This window comes from Haliaeetus leucocephalus, unplaced genomic scaffold (assembly GCF_000737465.1).
Source record: "Haliaeetus leucocephalus isolate CR32 unplaced genomic scaffold, Haliaeetus_leucocephalus-4.0 Scaffold763, whole genome shotgun sequence".
Classification (NCBI taxonomy): Eukaryota; Metazoa; Chordata; class Aves; order Accipitriformes; family Accipitridae; genus Haliaeetus; species Haliaeetus leucocephalus.
In genome coordinates this window covers 1,260,065-1,267,820 of record NW_010973199.1, presented here as the reverse complement: position 1 = coordinate 1,267,820, position 7,756 = coordinate 1,260,065, and positions in this window count along the sequence as shown.

Genomic DNA, 7,756 nt, shown 5'->3' with positions numbered 1-7,756 from the left:
CCCACTAAAATTGAAGCATGCTAGGGAAGTGCTGCTTCTTCACTACAGCATTTTGGGTTACCTCCCTCTGACCTGTTTCACAGCGCATGTGAACAGTGTTTTATTTTATTATTATTAGGCTGGAGAGCAGTCCTGACCAACTTATTCATACAACACGTCTGCAGCCCCGCTCTGAGGACCAGACAGACAAGTTAGGCTCCTGCCCTGCGCCCAGGTGAGGCTGGAGGAAAGCAGCTAGCTGGCGCCTGGATGACAGCATATTCCAGCACACAAATGTGATGACAAAAGCCCCCCCGCCCCGGCCCTTCTCCAAATGCAACAGTCTCCTTCAGCCTGATTAGCGCTCTGCATCCTGGTTTCCAGCCCTTGTTTTCAAGTGAGTTGGTTCGCTTTCTAGCTTTGCTTAAAATACATTTCTATAACAAGAGCGTTCGCCAGGCAGCGTGAAACATGCAAGTGTAATTCAGACAGCTGGCACATCTCCCTCCACACACGTACGGAGGGACTTCAGCAATTCACACCTCCGCGTTGTCCACTGCTAGTGGTCAGCCAGCAAACCACGGATCACAGCTGCAGGCTGGGCAAGAAAAATGCAGCATGACCAAGAGCCTGGCTTCTGCATGCTGCCTTGAGGAAAATCCCCACAAAACCCAACAGAGCCCTGTGCCCCAAGCAGGCAACAGCTACAGACACAGCTCCCGAGCTGCAAAGGCAAATACCTTATTAAAACAAAAACTACACACTGCAGCAGTCCAAGAGGTTCAGTAACAAACTATTTATTCAAAAACATGAGAGAAGTCTGCACAGGCAACCTAAGTACTCCACTGGTTTTGCCACAGTGCATAATACAAGTTTAAAACACGGACCATGCCTTCCCCCTTTCCAAGGAGTCAAGGAAACTTGGGGGTCAGAGTAAGCTGAAACAGCAAGTGAGGCCCAACTGCTCTTTTCTACTTCAGTGTTTCGATGATGTACATGTGGTATGGACAGCTCTAAATAAGCACAGCAGAAGGAAACCCCTGCCCCAGGACCTGCAACCTGGATCAGGACACACCAGCCCACTGACACCTCACATCAGACAGCCCGGCCAGAGCTGTCTGGTAGTGTTGTGGGCTTAAGCGAACCAGAGCCTGTTTTTATCCTGTCCTGTCTCTATTAGACTGGTCTAGCTACTTGTAGATTTGTGCAGTAAACCAGACCGGAGAGCAGATTCAGGTTAAAAACTCAGCTTTTTTTCACCCACCCTGCAAAGGCATTTTAAGCTCAGATGACCAAACAGCTGCTGGAACAACTGCAGCAGCAAAACTGAAGGGACAGTATGGAATGGAGATGCTGAAACCAACACTGTCCTCCTAGAAAATATTTGTCCAGCTACAACATCAGTTAGGGATGTGTACCAATACTCTGATACTCAGCGTTGGGCTTGGTTCTCAACTGGTTTATGTGCAAAATATCACAGTGTTTTTCTGCCAGTGAATCAGCTGGCCCTAAATACAAACTGAAGTTCTAAGTCTGGCTGAAGGCCTGCCAGGGTTTGAAAATGTCTCTTATCTATGGGAGAGCTCTTAAAGTAAACTGCAAGTTTCAGTTAAAAGAACAGACTTCTATACAGAAGCACAGAGTGATTTTTTTCCACCAATTGACATTTTAGAAAAACTCATCCCATTCCCACCACCAGGTAAATGATGCGTCTGATATTAGAAAGAGAGAGATCTTCACTGAAGTTTACTCCTGCTAGCTAGCACTGCTTTTTATCTGACCTGTACAGCCTTTGGAGAAAGCAAAGCTGTTCGTTTAGTGTGGTTCCCAGCTCTACCATAGCAGCGTTCCAGCCTCTGCAGGGAACCCACTGCAAAATATGACAATGGTCAGATGAGAGACTGGGCAGCCACGCTGACAGGCAAGTCTGCCACTGCTTTTTTCTAGGAGATCTTGTTCTCAGGTGCTTAGTTCTGCTCAAGATCCACTGGAGGCAAAATTTTCCACGTAGGAGACCTGTTTCTGGATATTTTTTTTTTTTCCTTAGAATATGCCCAGGAATTCCGGTTATTCAGTCAACATTAAGAAAATTCTTACAACTGGTTGTCAACAGCAAACTAAAACTGAACAACTGCTGTGAAAATCTGAGTGTGTTCAAGCTCTTGCTTAGCATGAGTGACAACAGGCACAAAACATGTCAACACCAGAATACAGACAAGGCTGGCTACTCAGCTAGCCAGCGTCCTCATCAACAACACAGGAGAAAGTACATATATTCCAGGAACTAGTCAACTACCTTGGACTCCAGGCTGACCTTGCTCATCCACATAGAAAAGTCACCATCCCTTACATCTGTGTATTCACAGAAGATACCCACATCCCACAGTACTTGAAATACTAATCCTGAAACCTCTGAGAGGACTGAACATACCTTGCTGTTACACAGATAAGGAACTGAAACATATGAATCTGTACACATTTGCTTCCACCATGTCCAACAGCAAGAAAAGGTGCTGATTCAGATCAAATCCTGGCAAGCATCTGGGCAACTTAAATCCAAGCATTTCCAAATTTCTTAGAGCTTGATTTTTCAACCTTGCGGGGTTTTTTTTTAAATAAAGTTCAGCTTCCTGAAGAAATGAGACTAGGTAACAAGGCGGAGCTTATTTGTCTGTGCTTGCTAACCCACAGGTGAATTTTAAACAAACTTGGCAGAGAGATAAGAGTCTCACAGTCATTCAGAGGTGCAATGCACAGCACTGCTCCTCCAGGAAAATAAAAGATTACTGAAGATTACATGGGGTGGTGCGCGTACTTGTGAAAGAGAGGAGGTCGGCAGAACCTGCCAGGGAACAGAAGGAAATTCGACCCCAAGTCATAAAGCCACAGACAAAAGAAGCTGTTCAGACAATTATTTATTGTGTTCCATAATATGTATACCACAACGTCTCATAACCTCAAGTTCTTCTACTTACCATGGGATTTGGCACGAACATGCGAAACCAATCAAATCCCTCTCCTCCAGCTACTTCAAAGGCCTGTAAGAGGCCCTCACGAGATAAATCACATACTGAAAATCTCAGACACGACAGCGCATTTCTTTCAGACATTCGACTGGGAGATGCAGCTTCTAGGCACTCAAAGATCAGATTAGAAAGTATTTCTGTTCTCTTACCTGTCCAGAGACTGTCTTAACCTGGGATTCATCCCTCCTGTCGAGAGTGCCACCAAGAAAATTCCTGGAGCCAAAAGCAACAAGGAGTCGTCTGATCTGGCTCCTTATGATCCAGCAAGATTGGGTTTTGCCTCTGGAATTTTCTTGAAAGGACTCCCTGATGACTGAATCCCTCGTTCAATCCCCAATTCAATCACCTTTTTTCCCTGGCAAGTGGAAGTCTTGTGCTTGTTTAATCTTTGCTAGCCCTAGGGGGCCTGCCATTCACTGAGCAATTAAAAATTGTTCTTTATGTATACACGTATGAACAAATGAAGCCCTCTCCCCAACTCTTAAGATACCTAGGCAACCAAACAGGAATTTTTGAGACCACCCAATGAACTGCAAGCCTAAAATTTAGCCATTACTCATCCTACTGATAGGCAGCTATTTCCTTTCAAGGTCTCATTCCCCTGACAGCACACGCAGGACAGCCATTCACACTGACAACAGCACTGTAGAAAAGGAGCTATATTTTTCCCCCTACACTTTGGGTATTACCCTCTTCCTCCCAACACAAGTTCAGGAAGGAACACACAGGTAAGTACAACATCTTCTAGCAATGCTTATCCTGCACAGTGGCTGACAAAAGCAGAGTGAGAAAGACCTCCCTGCCATGCTATTTTACATCAGTCCTCCAGCTTTCCTAATGTAAAACAGCTTCAGCAGAGCTTCTTCTTCCCGTGAAATCTGCTCGTGAACTACTTACTGGCTCATTTTTCATAATGGGTATCCTTAGCTGACCAAAGTGTTTCAGTTCTAGCTGCCATATTTAGGCACCTGAAACTCTCTTAGCTCACAGTCTTGAAGAGACAAGAGGTACACTCACAAGTCTGGGGTTCTAGCAAGGCAAGTTACAGGCACTAAAACATGAGCTACTGTTAAAAGAACAAGTGCCCTTTCTCGTTTTATTTCAACTAGGTGGTTCAGCGAGAAAATTCAAGCACAACACAAAATGGACATGCAGTTCATTAAGGTATCCTCCTACAGTAGGACTGAATTTCTTCCTTTATTGTCTTGTCTAAATTTGCTTCCTTCAAACAGTGATTCAACTGAATCAATAAAAAAAAGCTTTTTTAAAAACTCTCATGCTCCTACCTCCAAAACAACCTAGTCAGCTACGCTTTAAAAAGACGACTTTTATTGAATGTTTTCTTCCTTCTGAGCTATACAGAAATTCAGAAGCAGCATTTGCTTTTCTCAACATGTTGACATTGCAAGAGGGAAATAAAGTTCTCTGTATCTTATAATTGCTCTGCATTTTCTATGTGCTGCACATACATCAGAATAACTAGTAATAAAGTAGGAGCCACAAAACTACCACAACTTGTTTCACCTTTCATTGAAAGGGAAAGTCAACAACTTTTATGTCTGATTCCCCCCCCAACAAGTCTAAATACATGTAGTAATGCTTTCGATAGTTACAATATTCACTAGCATTGCAGAAGGTACCCACATCTCTCAGTACTTGGAGTATTAATCCTGCAGCCTCTGAGATGGCATTGTATGTACTTCCCTGTTTCACAAATAAGGAACTGAGGCATATGAATACTTAACTACATCTACAAACCTGACCTCTTGTATCTAAACAAGTAGTTAGGAGACTGCTAGAGCCTTCAAAGCATTTCAATTTTGCAATCTGAACTTTCCTTTGTTTTTAATCATTGGCCCTTCAGAAGAAGATCCCCACACCCCCCCCAGGACAGCACTTCCTCACAGTAACAGGCCAACATCGCTCGTCCTTGTTCCTCTAGAGTTACTGTGGGAAAGAGGAGAGGTAGGCTAAGGACTGAATTTGATTCAAGAGCAAGCTGTGGAACAATAAAGTGGGGGTTCTCCAGTGAGAATATACCACACCTCACACAGGTCACACTGCAACTGAGCCAGAACTGACCTGTGCTGAACAGAAGTCACAGGCACAAATGACTGTTTCATGAACAGCCTCCTGACCCAGCCCTCTAACATCAGTATCCCCGGCCAGAATTCAGCCTTCGTCCGTTCAGCATGAGACGCAGCAATAAAAAATTTAATTACATCTACATGCACTAAGTGTGCCATGTTCCTTTTCCCCGCTAAACCTGCAGTTTCACTAGCAACAGATACTCGCTTTAGCTGGTAGCGCCTGTGCACTTCAGATTCCTATTACGCACTGCATAAGCACATCCCATTTGAATGCTGCTACCCATTAAAAGGACCACTTTATGTAAACAAAAGAGGCAATTCAATACTTCAGAAGACACAGACACAACTTTTCTCCCACTGACAAACCACTGCACTCATTACTTGCTGTCTGGAATACATAACAAAGCATCTTCCATGCCTAACATTTAACCTAAGGCGGCGAAACCAAATCAAAAGATACCCACTTACGTGTCAGCACTGTCCTCTGCAATGGAAGCAAAGTATTTAAGATTGATGAGGCTTTTTCCATGCTTATGTACAGAAATCTTACAAATGTTTACAAACAATCATCAGCTCCAAATGGTGTCTCTTCTCTGTTGATAGACTGCTCGTCCTCAGAAGGATGCATCAGCTGAAACCTGACTGCCAATTATTGCAACAGCCACAAATTCAGAAATTTGAACGTATTTCAAAACCATCACCAAGGTGACCTACTCTACATATTGCACATACCTCTTTGACACAACCCACGCCTTTGAAACTTAACTGAGCAACTGGTTCTGCGATCACAGATGGTTGTAGATTGTGGCTCTGGTTTCTCATGACTCAGTTGTTCATAAATTTCAAAACACAGATTTTTACCCTCTGCACATCAATGAGATGCTCCTGCAACATGAACTGATATATGCAGCCTAAACTCAGGTAACTGCACAGTGGAGCCAACATCCTTTTGCATACTTTGGAAGCTAAGTCACAGACAACTAAATTAATTTTGTTTGAAAGGAGGTGTTGGAACATGAGAATATCTGGCCTGGGACATTGATGCACTGAAAACGTGTTTATCTTTTATCTTTATCAGTGGAAGGCAAGAAGGCATTCTCATACATGTTTTGTTTTTTAGAAATCATTGCTATTACATTGACTAGGGCTACTAGGCAAAATGAGTAAGTACGAGGTGAATCAGGATGCTAATGCAGAGCAGAATTGAGAAGAAACAACAGGCCAAATCCCTACTGTTTTAAGAGGCTGTAAAGAGGTTGCTAAATTTAGAACATGGGACGAAACGACCAAAGTGGCATGGCCCAAGTCTGGCCAGCCACTCGGAAACTCACCCTAAGAACTTACACACCTACCCAAGACACTTTCCTATTTTATTTCACATGAATCATGCGAATTCAGGGAAGATTTGGAACAAAAATGATTTTATTAGACTCTCCTGCAATCAACAGATTGGGGGGAAGATATCCACTCAGCACATCTCCTCCCTCCAGGCCATTCAAAACTATGAACCAAGTGATACTTCTAATTCTGGGGAACCCTCTGCAAAACACTCCCAAGCAGAGCAACAGGAAAAGAGCACAGCTGCTGCATGTACAGTTTCTATGGAGTTCTACAAGAAGCAAATTTTCCACTCTCTGTTCATTACCTAAAAGCATCCAGCAAAGGAGATGGGTAGAGAAGTTCTGCCATGGACAACTAACTAGTGGCTTGGAAGATATTTGACTGCGGTCCACAAAAGTGTTGCAGAAGTCTTCTTAAACTCCACATACACATTTATTCCACATGTCAATGGCTGTCTGCCGAGATACACAGAAGCTGGGTTTCAAGAGTACTGGCAGACAGATTCATTCATTTTGTTATGAAGACTTTTAAATGCAATCCTTACGATGGTAAAATTGGGATTTTGTAGAACAAAAAAGTCTTGCCTAACAACCAAACACGTTATTTATCAGTGCTCTTCTGCCTGCCCCTTCCATTCTAGTGTCCAAACAGTAGCTGGGAACAAGCTGATCTACTCTTTTTCAAAATCATTAGGTGACCACAAAAGCTGAAAACATTGTTACATGACACGGGCCCACCTGCTGGCAACAAGCAAAGACACACAGCTCTACAGTGGCAGGGAACTGAAGAAAGAGGGTCAGGTTTCAAGACAGACCTAAGAGAGACAAAGCTCCAGGAAAGCAAGCAAGCTAATTCCAGCCTGCTGCCCTGCAGACACAGTAGCCCCACATGTTAGCACTAACTCTTCAGTACTACAGACACACTCACACTAAGCAGGAAAGTCTGCTTGCTCGCAACTCCATCCCACTGCTGCACCGCTCATTCAATGTGTACAGCACCCTGCGCCTGACAAGCTCAGTAGTTAAAAAATATCTTCCCTCAAAAGATTATCTCTATTTCCATTCCTATCTGCTGCCCTCCAAAGAAATGAGAAAACCCCTCAGCAATTCCTGATCCGGGTTCCTCACCCACAGGCCGCCTTTACCGGTTACTCTGTAACTAGCTGTCTTACTGTCCTTCTGAAGGAAGGCTCCCAGTTGTGCAACAGAAGTCCTAGCAAGGTAAGATCAGGATCTCCAGATGTACTGCACAGGTGACTGGAGACCTCATCAGCGCTGGTGTTGCCGTGCAGCTGTGGTGCAGGCTCTCGCTCCCTCTCGC